Source organism: Protopterus annectens, chromosome 2.part0 (genome assembly GCF_019279795.1).
Source record: "Protopterus annectens isolate FY-2018-M chromosome 2.part0, PAN1.0, whole genome shotgun sequence".
In the NCBI taxonomy this organism is placed as follows: domain Eukaryota; kingdom Metazoa; phylum Chordata; order Ceratodontiformes; family Protopteridae; genus Protopterus; species Protopterus annectens.
Genome location: NC_056728.1, coordinates 242650401 through 242670240, shown reverse-complemented (window position 1 = coordinate 242670240; position 19840 = coordinate 242650401). Strand labels below are relative to the sequence as shown.

The following is a 19840-nucleotide window of genomic DNA, read 5'->3' as shown; positions in this document are numbered from 1 at the left end:
CAGCATTCCACAGTCAGCAACAGATATATGCATAATCAGCAGTCAAGTGTGTGTGCATGATGTCAAACTGAAAACTGCATGGCTGTCAGTCATGCATCTTTTCCATACCATGACACACCCATTTCACCTGTCAATCACTGAGGCAACACACCCACTTATGCACAGACTGGCCTGCGAGGTACTGTACTAATACAAAACGACTAATTTCACATACTCTAATTGTACCCTGACTTAGGAATGGAGTTCATTCCCATCGTGGCATTAGAAACCCAAAATACTTGGAGAAATTAAACCAAGATGGCCACGCAGGAGGACTAGCTTAGGATTTTCTTCTGCTGTTGAGGAGGGTGGACCTCCTCCTACCAGATAAGAAATTATGTACTTACTATAATGAGAGACCTGGATGAACAGACCTGTCTTTGCAACATATCCAACCTTTCCCCTGCCTTCTTGCTGACTTGGTCTAGAGTCCTTTATTGTGATTGTCTCTTTTGCTCCACCTAAGTGCAACATGACAGAAGTCTGAGGAGGAACGTGGCAATGCATTATGGGTAAAAAGAGTGAGGCCTGCCTAGAAAAGTTTCATATGCCGTGCTGACTAAAGGCCTGTGCCTTTAGTCTTGCTGTTGATGAGAATAGACCTGTTAGATCTGCTTTATAGAAAATACATAACTTTTATATTCATATGATCATTGTGTTCATATGAAAAAGGGAATTAAAATAATTATATTCTATCTTGGAAAATATCAAGGAACATATTGTACTTTTTATTATTGCCTTGTCTTTTGTGCTGTTTGCTCAAGTTTGCTGATTAAGGCTGGATATCCAGGTGTATTGTCCTTAAAAATGTATAGGATTATCTGAATACAGTGAAGAGATATTTACATTTATAGGTAGTGTTGAATTAAGATTGTAATGGGCAGCAACATTTGACAAACTGCATCACTTGCAAAGCATTTAGTTTCAAATAAAGAAAGTCATGGTCTATTCTGTTTACAGTAATGAATATAAAACCTATCAACACATAGGCTAGGTTTCAGGAACAGGCTGGGCAATGAACAGTAAGGTTGTGGCAAAAGATGATAACTGAGGTCCCAGCTGCTTAGGTTGATAGTAGCTCAGATGGGTGTAAAAGATGCCATTGTATCCATCAGAAAAGCTAGGGTCCTTTATTTATATATATACAAAAAGTAACTGTTATTTACAAAACATTTGCATAATGTTTACAAGTGTACAACACATATACACAAATCTGTTTACACAATTATACTAACTTTTCATCCCTGTTAGACCCCACGTCTTCTTCCATAACCACCATGTGATTGTACTTATTTTTGCTAAAATTCATTTATCCTTAAACATAATTTAATTTATTCTTTCATTCCATATAACATAAAAGAACTTATCTATTAGTTTAACACATTTTTACTTCTGTTCTTATAATATCCATATTTAATCACGTTTATTTTATCCACTTTTCTATCTGCAAAAAAAATCTTCTTTATATGGTTTTTGAAATAACTCTGTCTTACATTTCAAAAACACATGTTCTGTAGTTTATTTTTCTTGACCATGTAAATTTATTCTATCACTTTTCTTCTTGTATGGGATGTTTCTTTTTACTGGCAATTTGTCAATTACCAGTCTCCACAAAAATCATGACATTCTACTTTTTGATTACACCACTTGCCTCTTATTTTTATAGCGTTATTTTTTTTCATCTGTTAGGTTTTCCAGTGGTTTTACATAATGCTTCATTCTGTCTTTTTCTGTATCAACAAATTTTTTATTTTCCACAAAAATATTTTTTCTTGGTAATATTTTATTTCCTCATTTATATACATTTTTTTCTCTTTTGTTTTTTTGTTACCCTACCCCAAAATTTATGATACTTACATTTATACAGTTTTGCTGCTAATCTCCCATGTTTTTCATTCATCCACTTTAACACTTTGTACACATTTAATGAGGCAGCATATACCACTGTGTTAATTAACCTTAAACATCCTTATTTACATACAAAACTTCTATTTTAATGGGTTTAATTTAGAATCCCATATAAATGAAAAATTATCTGCAATAATTCCTTTTCAAATACTGTTAGTAACATAAAACATGTAATATGTATGCGTTTTTTCCCCATTTGTACTGAATTTATCAAATACGTTGTTTTTTCTGAATGATAGTTTATATGTTCTCCAGAAAAGAAAGGTTTGTTTTATTTCTTCTTTTGTTTTTCCCATTGAATTCTACTTGTGTCTTTATTCCCAAATTTTGTACCTAATACAGAAATTTCATTTATTGTAAAATAGAAACCCCTGATCTCTACTACGTCACCTCTTTACTTTACTCTTTATTTAAAGCCATCCCTATCATTTGTAGATGCTCATTTATGAAATTACTTCCTTTATATAAATTTTTTTGATATTATAATGTCATCTGCATATAGGTCTGAAATTCTTAGCCCTTCATGTGTTGTATACCCTGCCTCCTTCATTTTGTAATTGATTTCACATACGATTACATTCATAACTAATGCAAAGAGTATACAGCTCATTTTACGTCCCTGTCTTACACCACTCTTCATATATACCTCTTGGCTTAACCAGCCACTTACAAGTATTTTTTTTTTTACTTTATTACTACTATACACTGGCATACATAATTTCCTAACTCTGTCTTATATTATGTTTTTTTCATTATTACCCATAGGATTTCATGTCCAATTCTGTCAGATGTCTTATTAATGTCTCATCATGATTTTTCCCCTTCTTCTTTTTTGTGTATAATATCGATAGTTTCTATAACTGTCATTAATAATTCTTGACAACCATTCATTCCCCTTTGTATTACATATGTTATCTTCCATAATATTTTCCATTTTAGTTTCAAATCTTTTTTGTATTATTTTCATAAAAATATTATAATCATTATTATTCAGTACTATCGGTCTTCATTTTTTGTCTTCTGTCTTCCATGTAAATTTACATAATTCTATGTATGTAAAACCTTCATTTAACCATTTATTCAAAATCTTTAAAAAAAATTATTTTTTTGCCAAATCCTTAAATTTTTATACATTTCATACCCATCTGGTCCTGTAGCTGAATCTGTATTTACTTGTACCAATACTTTAACTAGCTAATTTAAATAAGTTTCCTTTTCCGACACTTTATCTTTTTCTGTTAATTTTACTTTCCATGTTTTTCACTACCTTCTTTTTTCTTTAAATATTTCTTGTACATATTGTAGTATACTATTCATACTCTTTTCCTGAGTTCTAGTTCTCCTTTTACATTTTAATTTTTCATTACACTACCGTCTTCCTTTACTAATCTGCTTAATTAATTTGATACTACTTCTCTTTTTCCTTGTAAAATTATCTTTGCTTATATAACAATTATATATTTTTACTTCCATATAATGCTTTTTCTTTGTTAAAGTACATACTGTCATCATGCTTTAAATCTTCCAATACATTGTTATATATTCTTTTATATTTTTTCTTTCTCTACTTTTCTCACATCACATTGCCACTGTAAAAACATTTTTTTGTATTTTTCCTCAGGTATCATGTACCACTCAGACCATGTTTTTATAAAATGTTCTCATAGTAATATGATATTTCCATAACTATATTACTAATAATCTCTTTCCTTCTTCATTGCATGCTTTCTCATTTATCCTTTTTATTTCTTTGCCTATTTTATATATTCCTGTTTTTCCTTTATCTCTACCTATATTGCAAGCTGATCAGAAAATCCTGTTTAAACTTCCTCCCTTTCTCCTATAACAAAACTTTATGATACTGTAAAATAATCTATTTCAGTTCCATACATAACGCTTTTGTAAGTCCATGAATTTTTGTCCCAAAGTTTTAACTTACCACATCTTATAACTTCTAACATTTTTCTTATATCATTTCCTTACTTTTTATGCTTGTCTCTTAAATCACAATTAAAGTCTCATGTTATTATAATAATCATATTTCTCACTATGTAGTCTAAAATCTGATGAAATAAGTTTTCCCTTTCAGTTAGAATAAGCATATAATGTTATAACTCTGTATAGTTCTTTCCATTCTACAGTGGTTAATCTTCCAATTATTGCTAAAGTTACATCTAATATAGTTACTGTATTTCTGCAGAATACAGCTATTCTAGAACATCTCTCATTTCTGAAATTCCAGATTATCTTTCCTCTCTATAGTTTTTCTGTGTGTAATCTTTCATTTGTTAAAAATCTTCAGTCTTCTAATGTAATTACATCTATATCAAATGTATCACACCACTCCAAAATGTTTATTCTTCTTACTGTATTCTTAATGCTGTTCACATTTATAGTAAGCACTCTAAAATTTTCATTTTGCTTTTTCCTTAGATTCATGGTTTCATAAGTTCATACCTAATTACTAGGCTAAGTTTCTTAGTAGGCCATTCTAAGCCTATCCAGTTTCCCTCCCAAAACTGAGAATCAAACACTGTACTTTGTGTCTATGAGCCAAACACCTTAACCTTAACACCAAAGCAATCCTTAGCTCCATATATGCTTTTTCATCCATTTTTTTTTATACTTATCGCTTTCATTTTTCTTTTTCTGTCTTTTACCCTTTTATCAATGGATTCTTTTCCCTTTTACTACCTCCCAATTTATGCTTCTTCATCACCACAGAACCTTCTTCTATGTCCTATTATTTTTTTTCCTCATCTGATTTTTCTTCTATTTCTACTAATAAAATGTTTTCTGTTTGTTCATTTTTTCCTTTTTCTTATTCTTATTTTAATTTTTGCAATCCATCCATAAATGTCCAATTTTGTTACATTTATAATATTTCAATTCACATTTTTACATCATGTCCCATGTCGCCACAAATGTAGCATTTTCTTTTGTCACAGTTACTTATCAAATGTCCCCTTCCACACATACAGAAAAAACATGTCTTGGATTGTCCTCAGTATTTTACAGCACCCCTATTCCCCAGTTTATCATGCTTGGTTTATGTATAATTTCTCTTTCTATTTTTAACACAATATTACAATCCTAGCCACCAGTCCACAAACTCTTTTTATCATAAACTTTTGCAATGTCCAGTACTACTTTGCATAAAGCTTTCAAGTGTCCTTTCAATGTCTCCCTACCTCTGTTCAAATTTGTACACAAATCTTTGTTTTTTTTCCCCTATTAAATGCTTTTATCACATAAAGATTGAGTTGCAGTCCTTTTTTTTCATATTCTCCAAGAAAAAACTCCATTGGAATAAACAGGCTCAAATATGTTGTCACAAAATGTCTCTTTGTTTATGAGAAGAAATGCTCTTACCTCATGTGCTTTTCCACCCAAAGAAGCTATTAAATTGTCCCACACTTCATGCCTGTCCATTTCTTTTTCTTATTTACTTTGAATCCTTACCACATACTTCTGTTTTTCATTTTCTTTTGCATTTTCTGCTACTCCTGTTTTGTCTTATTTTACCTTCTTTGCATGTTTTCTTTTCCATCTCACCACTATTCTTCAGGATTGTGTCTGTATCCTCCTTTTGTATTTTCTCCATAATGTCCCCCAAGGAAACATTTCCTTTGTTTTCTGACTCATTCTGCACCACCATTTCTTTAAGTAAGTCATCCTCCAACCCTCCCAAATGAATGATTGTAAATATGCATCCATCATTTGCTAACTCATCTCCATCAAACAGGTTTCTTTGAAACATTTCCTCAGAATCCTGCACATATTCTGTGGTTGCGATATTTGCTTTCTCCTTCATTTCTTTCACTACTCCATCATCTCCTTCTCTTTCCATCTTCCTCCCTGTTTTCTCTGGGCTGGCTCTGTGCCTTGAATGAAAACAGGAAGTGCTCCTCCAAAATGGGTCCCTCTCACACCAATGACTACTAGGGGAAGTTGCCCAATGTCCTTGCCAAATTTACCATAGTAGTATAACTACCACCTCCTCATGTCTCCCTCTAAAATCTGGCCACTAACATATTGGGTCAGACCCTGTCAACAAAGGATGGATAGATAGATAAAATGTTTAGCTTAATCGTGGTAACCAGTGATTTAGAGACATATTGGCTGCAATGAGGAATTACTTCATTATCAGCTAATATGTATCTCTCTGAATTTCACCGTGATTACTGCAAGAGCTGACAGACCTTTTTCTGCTACCCTTGGGCTAATCAGCTCTGGTAGATGATTTATCAAGAAGACACATTCACCTCCCTCATTCATCCCCCACTACACACACACACACACACACACACACACACACACACACACACACACACACCTCTTTCCAGTCCGAGTTTATTGAATGTCATCAGTCTGTCACTAATAACTCATAAATGATTGCAGTCATGTAATAATGCCAGACATTAGAGTTTATTTCTTCTTATGCAGTAAATGCATCCAAATGGAAGACTTATTGCTGTATTAACTTTTTAAGTGGATTAAAGTGATGTTTAAAAAGACTTCTTGGTTTTATCTGGTGTTCCCCTGGATTTGTCCAGAAGTCTTGAGCATGACCTCTTAAGTCACGATCCATCATAGGCAATCAGTAATGCCAGACATTAGAGCGTCCATACATCTCTATTTGCTGGAAAACCTTAGTTCTATTAACTTTTTAAGTGTATTAGGGTAATATTAAAAAGTGTCCCTGGTGTCTAGTTTTCCCCAATAAGTCTTTCATGCTGCAAAACCTATTGATCTATTAACATCTGATATTACTTAGGATCATGCTTTAAAGTCCCTAGTGTCTATTACCCCCCAGTATTTGCTCATCTGTCCAAAAGAAGTGTAGGTAAGGCAGCCAATCCCCACTCCAAAAGCATGCACTTCACCATAAACAGCCCCCCACCCAATCACACTTAGATACACACAAACACACACACACACACACACTGACCTCCAAGACAGATTTTGTCATATATTGATATGTATATGTACACACACACACCGCGGTGGTGCAGCGGTAGCATTGTTGCCTCACAGCAAGAGGTTCTCCCGTTCGATTCTCTGCTGGAGTGTGGGGAGTGCCTTCTGTGTGGAGTCTGCATGTCCTCCCCGCGGTTGGGTGGGCGTTCGAAAGACATGCGTAAATGGGTGTGCCTTCGTTGAAGGTTGAATGTCAAGCTGACACCTCGGCGTTCGTGAAAATCTACTGCCAATCATTAGCGGACCAGAGTTCCGCTGTGGCGACCCCTAACCGGGAAAAGCCGAAAGACAACAACAACATATGTGTACACACACACACACACACACACACACACCTCATACTTCATGTGTACACATGCACACAAACACACCCCTCTGACACCATTCATACTTTCACATGTACTCACACATGCACACACCCCCAACACTACCTATCCACTAAACTCCTCAACATTTACCTCTAATACGATGTTTCCCATTGAAAGTAATGTCTGACTGCAAACTTTTGGCCAAATTTATTAATTTGGATGGCAGTAAGAGTTAACGGAGTTGAATGATTCTGTAAATCACTTGGAAGCATAAATACCTTACCTCCCGCATTTCAGGGGAGAATATACATGAGCTTTCTTTTTAGTAACTTCTGCCTTTGTAAAATTATAGAATGTATAAATGTAACTACTGCATGTGTATAAATGTAAATATAAATGTAACTACTCTGTGTTTAACTGGAACCAAGTATATTGCAAGGTAAACAAGTGCAGCTTTTCTCCCTGGGCCTCTGCTGAAAATAGGTATTACCCAGTTGGACTTTCCTGGTAAACAAACAAATAAGTAAGTGAATAATTGTCATATAACTTTCCCTGGAATACCTAATTAGCATTTGCTTTTGGCCAGCGAAAGAGCCTTCTGCGGTGCTTCACCTAAGCACTGTGTTAGGGCTGTCTAAGAATCTGAAGACTACCACCAGCAGTTTAAAGTGCTTACCACTGGTGCTAACATTTCTGAATCCTGGACGTAGTGTTGTGTCTTCAGAACTGAAAGAATACTTCTTTTATAAAACTGATATTTTCATTCTTTTTAGTTGTTGTGCATAAAAATGTAATTAAAATGTTTTTAGTTAAAAGTTAAGATGTAGCTGCTCTTTATCATTGAAGCTAGGAGCACAATGTAAAGAACTATTACAAGTAATTGTACTGGTATCATTCTTTCAAAATTTCATGAGAGTACATGAGCCAGTTTGGTGACAACATAGTCCTTTGTATATCTTCAGATTCCTGTCCGTCTTTTCATAATATCCATACTCCATCATGTCCATTTTTATATCTTCATAGTTTTTATTAATTTTAAAAAAATGTATACATAATTTCTATTCACAATTTATTCCACAACTTTTAACTGTCTCACATGTTAAAAAAATGTACTGTTGTTTCTTCTTCACAGTACAAGCATATTCTTTAATGTTTCTTTTTTAATGCATATTTGCCGTAACAGGAAATTTGATTATACCCAATCTCCACAAAAAATCTTGACATTCAACATTATATCTACACTATTTAGTTTTTTTCTTTAATTGCTTTAATCTTTAATTCTGAGACTTTTTCCAATGGAGTAATACAGTAATATTTCCTCATAATATTATTATACCATATCTTTCTGTCTTCTTCCACCTCATTAATTTTTATCTTCTACATTTTGTCTTTTCTTGATAGATCTGTCTTTCTTCATTTAAATATACTTTTATTATTTTGATTCTTATATTTTCCCCAAATTACTTATACTTCAATGTATTTGTAACTAATTTGTCATTCTTTTCATTTAACCAGTTCAGTACCTTGTATAGGTTTAATGAAGCAGCATGCAGTATTGGATTTATCATACCTAATCCTCCTCCTTCCTTGTTCATGTATAAAACACACCTTTAACATAATTTAGTCTTGATCCCCATACAAAGGAAACCTTTTTTGTAATAAATGTTTATGTCCTCTAAGAATCATGATAACAATGGACAAATATGCTATCTTTCCTAATAACACTGAATTAACCAGATTTTTATATGCTAATCTGTACATTTTCCAATAGCATGCAAATCTTTTATTTCCTTTATTATTAATTCCCAGCAATTCTTATAGTCTTCTTTATCAAAATTTATCCCTAAAATATATATTTCCTTAACAGAAAATTGTATACCTGCTATATTTATTGTGTCACCCAATCCTTTACTTTTTTCTTTAAGTATCATGCCTCTTTCCTTTAAACTTTTAACTAAATAAATAACTTCTCTCATCCACTCTTTACTTTTTGGTTGGTATAATAGTATCATCTGCATAAGACATTATAACTGGAATTTCAGCTTCTGTTTGAATTTTATAGTGTGCGTTCTTCATTTTGTGGTTTACCTCTGATTATATGTATTCATGACCAAAGCAAATAAAATGCTAATCATAGGCCACCCTTGTCTTGTACCATCATTCATACCTATTTCTTTGCTTGTCTACCCATGACTTAAAACCCTTACTTTATTATTCTTATAAGCAGTTCTATACATTTGCTTGACTTATCAGTATTGTACATGTCCATTATTTTCTACAATATTTTATGCTGTGTTGAATCAAATGCCTAATATCACATACCATAAATTTTATAGTGTCTGTCTCTCTATATCAATAGTTTCTCTCACTGTGATGAATAATTCTTGACATCCTTTTCCTTTTTGTACTGTACATACATTTCTCCATTATGTATTGCATCTTATTTTCAAATCTTTTTTGTATTATTTTCATAAATATCTTATAATTAAAACTATTGGGCTCCAATTTTTTTATCTTCTCTTTCTCCCTTTTTCCACATGAATTTTAACACATACCAATAGATAGTTCCTTATATTTTAATTCTTAATTTAACCAGTGATTAAATACACATATAAATTGTTTTTCTGCTATCTTTCTAGATTTCCACACATTTCAATCCAGTACCATTTGGGCCTGATACTGATTCTACATTTAGTTGTTTGAATGCTTTTTTTATAATTCATATAATGTAATCTCTTTTCCAACTTTTGTTATTTTGCTGAGATTTTTTTACTTCCCATTTCTTTATATCATGTCTTTTTTTCTTTTTGCTAGACATCTCTTCTACATAACTTACAACAGTTTCCATAATTTGTTACTGACTTTTTATATTACCTCCATTGTCTTTCATTTCTTTTATGTTACTACCCTCCTTTACTATCTTACTTAAATAAGGTGAGACGACTTTTCTTCCTTGTAAAAATACTTTTGTATATACAGTAGTTCTCTGTTTTCTTATAAGTCTCTTTTTTTCTTCTCATAATGATTTATTTTATTGTTTTCTGGGTTATTAATTGCATCTTTATATGTTTTATCTTATTCTTGATTTTCTTATTTCCTTTCTTTATTTTTTCCTGGGTAAGTAAATATCTTTACATTTTCTTTTAAAAGCAATCAACCATTCCTACTCATTGACATAAAAGACCTTCATAGTAATATGATTATATTATTTATTTATTTTAACATTTGTTTATAGGGATAGTCCAACTGCGCAAAAGCCCATTTTGGGTGAAGTCCCAGGGAGAAAAGATCCTGCAAAAATTCATATTATGGAGGTTTCACAACGTTCAAAGATCGTAGAAGATTACATTGATTGCAAAGATTATAATTTGACATAGTTTATACAAGTGGTTAAATAAAGTCATAATAACATACAATCAGAATTTTATACAGCCAAGGAAAATTGAAATGGAGAACAGATAAATGACTGGCTTAAATTTATAAAAGTAAGAAGTGAAATAATGTAAATATAGATGTCAAACCAGCAAACAGACAAAAAAACTGTGAAGCTGTTATTTCAAAATTCAGGTAAAACCAAAACAGCTGGTAGAAAAACCAAGGAAACTTAAAAAAAAAGTTCTTTAGTCTATTGCTTGAGAATTTAGACTGAATACAATCAACACTACAAAGTCTTTGTATAACACACAATGACATGACTCAATTAACTACTTGAGAAGTCCTTTAACCCTTTGTCTTTCAAATAGGCTATAAATGTTTCTCTTTTATTTCACCCAGGTGGATAACAAGCATTCAGCCTCACTTGCCATTGATACTCTTTCTACCTGGCTTAAATAATGCAGCTTGTTTTCAGTTCTGTAGTTTTAACCAGGGCTAAAACAGTTTTTTGCAGATCTGTATTGTCCATTTTTTGCAGGAAGTTAAGCTTCAAGCTGGAGAGTGGCATAGCTTGTGTTTGGTTCTGTGGTTTTAACCAGGGCTACAACATTAATTAATTACATATTTCTTTTCTTTTTCATACCACTCCTTTTCATTTATTCTTTTTATTCCCTTTACTATCTTTATATACTCCTTATTGTGGTATAGGTCCAACCATGTTGCCAAATGATCTGAGAAACCTGTTGTAATGACTTGTTCTTCCATTGTACATATTTCCTCTGATATCAAAAATTAGTCCATTTCAGTTTTTATAGTATCTCTCCTGTAAGTCTGTTTTTTTATTTTGTATAGTTAATTTTCAATATTACTTCCACCGCCTTTTTAAACATCTTTTGTTCTTTTTTTATTTCCCCATAAGTCACAGTTGAAATCTCCTGTAATTATTATAGCCATATGTACTAACACATAATCCATTATTTTCTGAAATAAATTCTCCCTTTCTTTGCTAGTAACTTATGTATGTATAGCAATGATTCTGTATATTTTTTCTTGCTATTGTATATCTGCAGTAGTTCTTCGTATTTTGACCGATATAATATCCAGAATTTTTGCTACTCTTCTGCATAGAATTGCTATCCCTGAACACTGTTCATTCCTTATATTCTTTTCCCATCCCATAATTTTTGTCTGTACTTTTTCTTCCTGTGTCAAAATCCTTGTATCTTCCAAAATAATTACATCAACGTCACATTTACAACACCATTGTAAAATTGATATCTTTCTAGTAAACTTTTTCATACTGATAACATTCACAGATAAAATTCTTAACTTATTCCTTTCTCCAATTCTTGCCACTTCTCAAATTAATGCTAGTTTCTTATAAGAAAGGTTTCATCCATTTTCTTTCTTCTTTTCGTTTATATTAATAACTTTAAATTTTCTTTTTCTATGTTTAACTGTGCTACCAGTAGAATTATTACTTCCTCTTACCATTTTTCAACTTATATTTCCTTTGTCACTAACTTCTGATTCTAGCCCTAATTCTTCTACTCCCCCCCCCAATTCTTCTGCTTTATCTTTTTCAGTATCTCCATTTTTTCTAAGGGTTCTTTTATTCCTATATCATTTTTGATCCTTTTTTTCTCTTTACCCTGATTTATAAAACTTAACTCATCCTCATTTTCTTTGCAGTCCATCCATTAATTCCCCATTTTTTTTTTACATTTATAACATTCAAGTTCACATTTTTGCCTCATGTCATACTTTACTGCATATATAGCATTTTTTATTACAATTATTAATTAAATGTCCTTTTTCCACAAAAATGTTTTTGGTTATCCCAAATATTGCAAAACAACCCTGTTACCGTCCACATTTATAAATCATTGAATTTGTACAATTTTACTTATTTCCATTTTCAGAATAACATTACAATCCCATGCCCCTGTCCATAAACCCTTGTTGTCATACACTTTTGAAATGTCTATTATTTTACATATATTTTTAAATTATTCTTTTAAAGTTTCTCTTTCTACATCTGTTCTAAATTATGTATGTATTTTCTTTTTAGTCTCTTGAAAAGATGCTTTTCTTATATATTCGTTCCAAGGATTGTCATTTTATCTGTTTTCATATTACCACAGAAATCTCTCTACACCTTTTACAATCTCAAAAGAAGTCACAAAATGTTTCTTTGTTCATTAAAATAAATGCTCTTAACTCTTGTGTTTTTGTCCCCAAAGTTAAAATTATATTGTCCCATACCTCATATATGTTAACTTCCTTTTCAATTTTGCTCTTTATTCTTAATTTTTTAATCCGTTGCTCCCTCTCTTGTAGCTGCTACTGCCTCTGCAAACATCTTTTTTTCTCCTGCTTCCTTCCAGTATCTCTTCTTCTTCTTCTCCTCCTTGGTTTATTTTTTCCATGATATCCCTTCTTGGCTCACTTTGATTTATTAAATTTTGTAATGTATCATCTGATAGGAGGTTTGTAACTACACATTCCTCCATGGCTGTCTCCTTGCTTCATTCAAACAACTTCCTCTGGAACACCTCCTCCAAATCCTCCATCTCCACACTGTGTACTATGTCCCAGCTGGCATTCACCTCTGTTTCTCTCTGCTGCTGTTCCATCTTGTGCACTACCCCCCAGCTGCCTATATGCTAGGAATGGGATGTGTACAAGTACTCATGTTGAAAACAACATGAGTACTGATCACAAACATAGGATAGGTTTCCTGAACTTTGGCCAACTTTCCCCTATAAGTATAAATATCACATCAGGTCTCGCCTGAAAAGAGGCCTGGTAGGACTAACCTGGTGAGCAAAGGAAAATAAATTAGAAATTTTATGTCCACGTCTAATAATTTCAGAAGTAAATAAGAAAATAGCATGCACACTGACAGTGTTTAAGATTATTGGGTTGAGAGAGGCAAGTAATGGGACACTGGAGTGGTTGCAGATGGAGGGGCTAGTCTTCTACCCAGTCTAGGTCCCCAATTGACCATGATCTGGCACTGTTAGGCCCCAGCACTGGCCAGAATGTCAGCTTTCTTGCACAAGTATTATAAAAAGAATACCCTTTATCAAAGGACTACTATGCTGTGGGAACATCCACAGAAGAAAAAGGATCAGCAGGAAAATGTTTTTGTCAAATTAACCACATTAGTGTTTTTTGTAATTATTGTTTTGATATGGGTAGAAGATTGTATCTGATATTGTTAATCCTCGTTCATTCCTTACATATGGGGTATCGGTTCCAAGCTCGGAACTGAGCCGGCCATTTTCAAAGCTCATGTCAGCTTCAAACTCTCGAGCTAAACTCTTACCCACAGTCCCCCTCTCCCTGTTACCTTAGATTTCGTTTGCCGCATTGCCATCCTGTCGTGTCAAGCTACTTCTCTTGAGCTAAGTACAGGCAATTGTTGTTTAATTGCTTTACAAATTACTTTTCTGTCAGAAAAGTTGATATTTTATTGTCTCTTACCCTATTGCATCTAGCGTTCATAATTTCCTCAGATTTTTTTCTGTTCCTTACTTTCCCTTTTTACCACGAGGTAATTTCTCCTTACCATCGTTGGTAATCCCTTTTCTTTCTTTTTCATACCTTCGGGTACTCTCTTGTACCATTGTTGGTACTTTTTCTATTTTTTTTTTAATATGGCATATAAAAAGGGTAGCCCGGGGTTTAAGTGGTCTTCTGATTATGGACACAAACTGCCTACTTCTGATGCACACTCTTTATGTGTTTATTGTTTGGGAGCTTCCCATTTATCTGTTGAGCCACCTTGTACTATATGTGAAAACTTTTCTAATAAAACTTTGTTAGAAAGGAAAAATAAGCTGATACTGAAGGGACTTCTAAAATCTCCCTTTTCAGAGGCTATTTCTGGGTCAGAGGTCTCAACCCATCCTAAAGCCCATAAGAAATTGGATGTTTCTACTAAGGCTAGATCCTTGCCTTCGTCCCCGGCTGGGGACTCTCACCAACCAAAATCTAAAAAGGCCAGAATTTCGGCTCCGGAGCTCTCTCAGTCAGCCCCAGTGCTTTCGGTGCCCAGACCTTCGGCACCATTAGTGATTTCAGCTCTGTCCTCTCCTGCAGCCTTCTACATATCAGCACCGAGGGGCTCCTCAGTTCAGACCTTTACCAGTGTATCGGCACCAACCATTCAGTCAGCTCCGAGATCTTCCTTGGAACTGAGGCCTTTGTTACGGACTCCAGTTTTGTCGGTTCCAGTTTCGTCGGCACCGACACCTGTGTCGGTTCAGACAATGACATTGGCACCGATGACTTCTTCGGTGCAGACTACAGTAGTTCAGTCTTTCTCTGCACCGTTGTCCTCGGTGCGATCAGATGAGATGTGCACCGAGTCTGCCTCTTTTGTGGACAGGCTGGTTTCTCTCACTCTCTGTGAGGTCCACTAGAAGTCTTTCTGAACATGACGTGTTGCGTCTTGTGGACCAGGCATTCTTGGCCAGAGGCATTCCACCCCCCAGGAACTATCATTCCTTGGGAGGTGATCACCCGTCTCCAAGGACACCTTCTTATTCTCCTCCTTCATTGCCTTTGAAATCCATAGATATAGTGCAGTCTTTCTCTTCTGCGGTTCCCTTTATGGATCTCACTAAGGAACCGCAGTTGCCTTCATGGCAGGAAAGTTTTGCTATGACCCAGGATGTCAGCTGTGATACGCATAGCTTGCTGCTCCAAAGCAATCCAGGGACTCCGAGTCAGCAGGCTGAGCCACTTAGAAGAGGAGTGCCCCCTGTCCTTGACATACACTCCTCTCTGGGTGGACCAGCCTTCCAACTGATGGAGAAGGCTTTCACTGCTGCTGGCGATACCGGACTGTCTATACCTCCGCCCTCCTCTGATACACTGGTTTCACAAGTCGCACCTAGTTGACACCAGGTGCAAGGGCCTCAGGACATATTCCCTCAGGAATCCCCTTTTCCGTTGTCTTCCCCAGCTTCTCCTGCTGAGAAGGTCCACCGGAAAAGTTCATGTAAGAGGAAGCACATGGACTCCACAGAGGAGTCCCTCACTGAAGACACAGATTTCAGTGAGGGGGAAGTATCCCCTTGGTCACCCTCTGAGGTATCCTTTGGCAGTATCCTTGAAATCCTGAAACAGAGAGGTGACTGGCAGCCCTGTAATCCGACCCCTGAGAAAACTGTGTTCCTGCAGGCCTTTCGCGGTCGCCCCCCTACCCTCCTGGGTTACTCTACCTGCCGATGAACTTGTCAAGTTCATCGTGCATCATGCTTGGAAGGCCCCTGATACTGTTGAAGCTATTCCCCGGAGGCCAGATAAGATCTTGTCCCCTCCTGCTTCAGACCCCCATTGTTCCAAAGGTCTTCCTGTAGATGCTTTGGTGATGGCGGCCGCAACAAAAAAGGATCTGGCAGAAGAAGAAAGCCAGACTGTCCATCCACCTAACAGAGAGTCCCGGGCCCTGGACAGAATAGGGAAGTGCACTTTTGCTTCAGCGACCATTGCTATCAGGTCCCTGAATTATATGGCACATTTTACCAGGCTTCAAAGGGATCTGGTTTCTGAGCTCTCTGAAACCTTGGCTGGTGCAATGTCTGATGAGGTCCGTGACACAGTGGCCTCTCAGCTGGCCACCATTGAGTCTATATCTAACTCCTCTATGCAATTGATATCTCACGCATCAGAAGGAGCAGCTAGAGTGGCGGGTTCAGTTGCGGTCTTGAGACGACACGCCTGGATGCGTTTGTGCAACTTCATGGAACCTTTTAAGTCTTCCTTTCTTAATGCCCCCATTGAGCCCTCCTTGTTGTTTGAGCCCAAAGTTAAAAGCACACTGGCCAGATGTGAACAAGACAGTAAGACCGTCTCTGCCGTAGGTGTCCGTTATTCTTCCCCTCAACGTGCTTTCTCCCGAAACCAAAAGAGTGGGAAGATATGGTTCAAGAAATCTCAAGGTCCTTTCTGTGACACACAGGCCAAGTTCTCCCCCAGAGGCAGAGGGGGAAACTCACAGGGAAGATGCTCCTTTCGGGGCAGAGGGGGGGACCATGTAACCAGGGTTCCAGGGATTCTTTCCCTGGTCAATCCTACCAGCGCTACTGAAGAGCGGCCCAACTCCTTTCCTCTTGAGGTGGTTGGGGGATGTTTCCCCTTGTACTCTTCTGCCTGGCTAACCATCACCACCGATTCTTGGGTGCAAAGGATCATAACCAGAGGTTATCATATCCCCTTCAATCTTTGTCCTGTCAAAAAATCTTCCCGACGTTCCGCCCAGTCAAAGGGAAAAAGCAGCACTAGAGATAGAAAAGCTGCTAAGAAAAAGAGTCATCCAAATAGTCCCTCCAGACCAGATAGGATCCGGATTCTACTCAAGACTGTTTTTGGTGCCAAAGAAAACCGGGGACTGGAGACCAATTTTGGATCTCAGAGTATTGAACAAGTTTGTGAGAGTACAAAAATTCCGGATGGTCACTATACAGTCTATTCTCCCTCTTTTGGAAAAAGACAATTGGATGTGCTCTATAGATCTTCAAGATGCGTACTACCACATAAAGGTGGACAGGCCATCAAGAAGATTTCTGCACTTCCGTGTGAGAGCCAGTCACTACCAGTTCAAAGTACTGCCCTTCTGACTCTCTACAGCCCCCAGAGTGTTCACAAAGTGCATGGCAGTTGTCACAGCTCACTTGCGACTTCAAGGATTCCAGGTGTTTCCGTACCTAGATGACTGGCTCATTTCCACCCCCACCAGACATCTACTGAAAAAAGCCTTGGCATACTCTCCTCTTGATGCTCAAAGGCTAGGCATAACCATAAACTGGCAGAAATCCAGTCTCACCCCATCTCAGTCGACAGAATTCATAGGGGTTATCTTGGACACAAAAAACTGCAGAGCTGCTATTCCAGAGCACAGAATTTTAAGGATAAAGCAACAACTAATTCCAATCCTTTCAAAGGAAAAATCCACGGCTCACTCAGTTCTACAGCTGTTGGGTTCCATGGCAGCCTCCATCACCATTGTTCCCCTGGCCAGGTTTCACATGAGGCTTCTACAATGGCTACTGCTCACCCAATGGTATCCTTTTCAGCATCCTCTTTCAGCCATGATTTAAGTAACCCACAGGTGCAAACAGGATTTAAATTGGTGGATGACACACAATCTCTCTCAATGGGTCTCGCCTCTTTTCCCCCCAGCAACCCAAGGCCAGAGTGACACGGACGCCTCCCTGATGGGGTGGGGGGGCTATGTCAGGGACAGACAGTCCAAGGCACTTGGTCCCAACTGGAGGCCCATATGCATATAAATGTCCTAGAGCTGAGGGTGGTGCTTCTGGTGTTGCAAGCATTCCATCCCCTGCTGCCGTCTGGGACAATTGCGATTCAATTTGACAACATGGCGGTGGTCTGCTACATCAACAAGCAAGGTGGAGCCAAATTTTACCCCCTTTGTCGAGAGGCCATGAGGATATGTCAGTGGGCGATGGCTACCAACCGTGTTCTTCTAGCAACGGACATTCCCGGGAGTTCCAACGTGATAGCAGACACAGCAGGTGCATTCTGCAACCTCACGAGTGGTCCCTGAATCCCTTGATAGCGGCGGAGATCTTCCACTGCTAGGGCCGTCCTTGCTGCGACCTCTTTGCATCCCCGACCAACTACAAATGCAGCAACTACTTCACCCTGATTCCCCCTCTGGGACAGTCACCCAGGGACGCTCTAGTCCATGATTGGCCCTTGGGTCTTCTCTATGCATTTCCGCCCTTTCCTCTCTTTCCCCAGTTTCTGAGAAAGCCCAGTGGTTGAAGAGCAAGGTAATCCTCATAGCACTATATTGGCCATGACAGATTTGGTTCCCATTCCTTTGGCCTCACCTACTAGATTGACGATGAATTCTCCATCCAATCCTGGAGTTGATCTCACATCCGCAGAACCTGATTCATCCCAACTTGAACAACCTGAAGCTCATGGCTTGGCTACTCCAATTCCTTTGATTGCCAGGCAGAATGATCTTTCTTTACCAGTACGTGATATTCTCATTGCTTCTCATAAGTCTTTCACTAGAATTACTTATCTGAGCAAGTGGTAAAGATTTACCTGTTTGTAAAAGATAAACAAGTAGACCCCTTTTCAGCCCAAGTGTCGGTAATACTAGACTATCTGGCCAATCTGTTTCAATCGGGTCTGTCGGCCTCTACCATTAGAGTTTATTTGGCTGCAATTCCTAATTTTCATGAGGGTGTCCAAGATTCCTCTCTTATGTCCCATAAATTGTGCAAGACCTTCATAAAAGGTGTGAATCATCTGAAGCCACCTTTTAGAGAACCTATTCAACCATGGGATTTATCATTAGTTCTACAAGCTCTGACAATGGCACCTTTTGAACCAGCCTCTTCTTGCGACCTCAAGTATTTGTCATGGAAAACCTTGTTTTTGGTCGCTATTACTTCTGCCAGACATATTTCTGAACTTCAAACTTTATGTATCAAGAGTCCATACTTGATTTTTCATAGAGATAGAGTGTCTCTGAGAACTAATCCGTCATTTCTGCCTAAGGTGATCTCTTAAATGTCCATTAATCAAGCCATTGAATTGCCAGTTTTTTTTTTCCCAACCATTCAAGCAGAGGAGAGTATTGCCTACATACCCTAGATATACACAGGCAAATCCGTTTTTACTTAAACAGGACTAAATCCTTTCGTAAATCTGACCAGTTATTTTTGGCCTTTTCTGGATCTAGATTAGGATATGTTGTTGCTAAGGTCACATTAGCTAGATGGTTGAAGGACTGTGTGACCTTTATTTACACACAACGTAATATCTCGTTGCCTACTACCATGAAAGCTCATCAACAAGGTCGGTGGCAACTTCTGCTGCCTTACATGCCAGGGCTTCTTTACATGACATCTGTGCAGCTGCAACTTGGGCTACGCCTCATACCTTCATCAATCATTACAAATTGGATTTGGCCTCCAGGGGAAGAGCATCTTTTGGTTCTCTGGTGCTCAGGAATGTCCTTCCATGAGAGCCTCCCAGGAATAGAGGTAGCTGGGGACTGTGTCCCATGTGTAAGGAATGAACGAGGATTAACAGTATCAGATAAAGAAGTTAGGTCTTACCATAATGTTCCATCTGTATTGTTGATCCTCATTCAGTCATTTTGACCCTCCCTCCTGTGGTTTCTAGTGGATCTCACCATCCAGTTCTCTTAGGTTATTTGACCAGAGGTAGCC

At 37.0% G+C, this 19840-nt stretch overlaps 1 protein-coding gene across 4 annotated transcripts in view; it reads left to right on the top strand.

The window, feature by feature from the left end:
• LOC122793047 (serine/threonine kinase 11 interacting protein) overlaps positions 1-19840 on the top strand; it is a 1659807-nt gene that overhangs the window by 908171 nt on the left and 731796 nt on the right. The gene's annotated exons all lie outside the window — the stretch shown is intronic.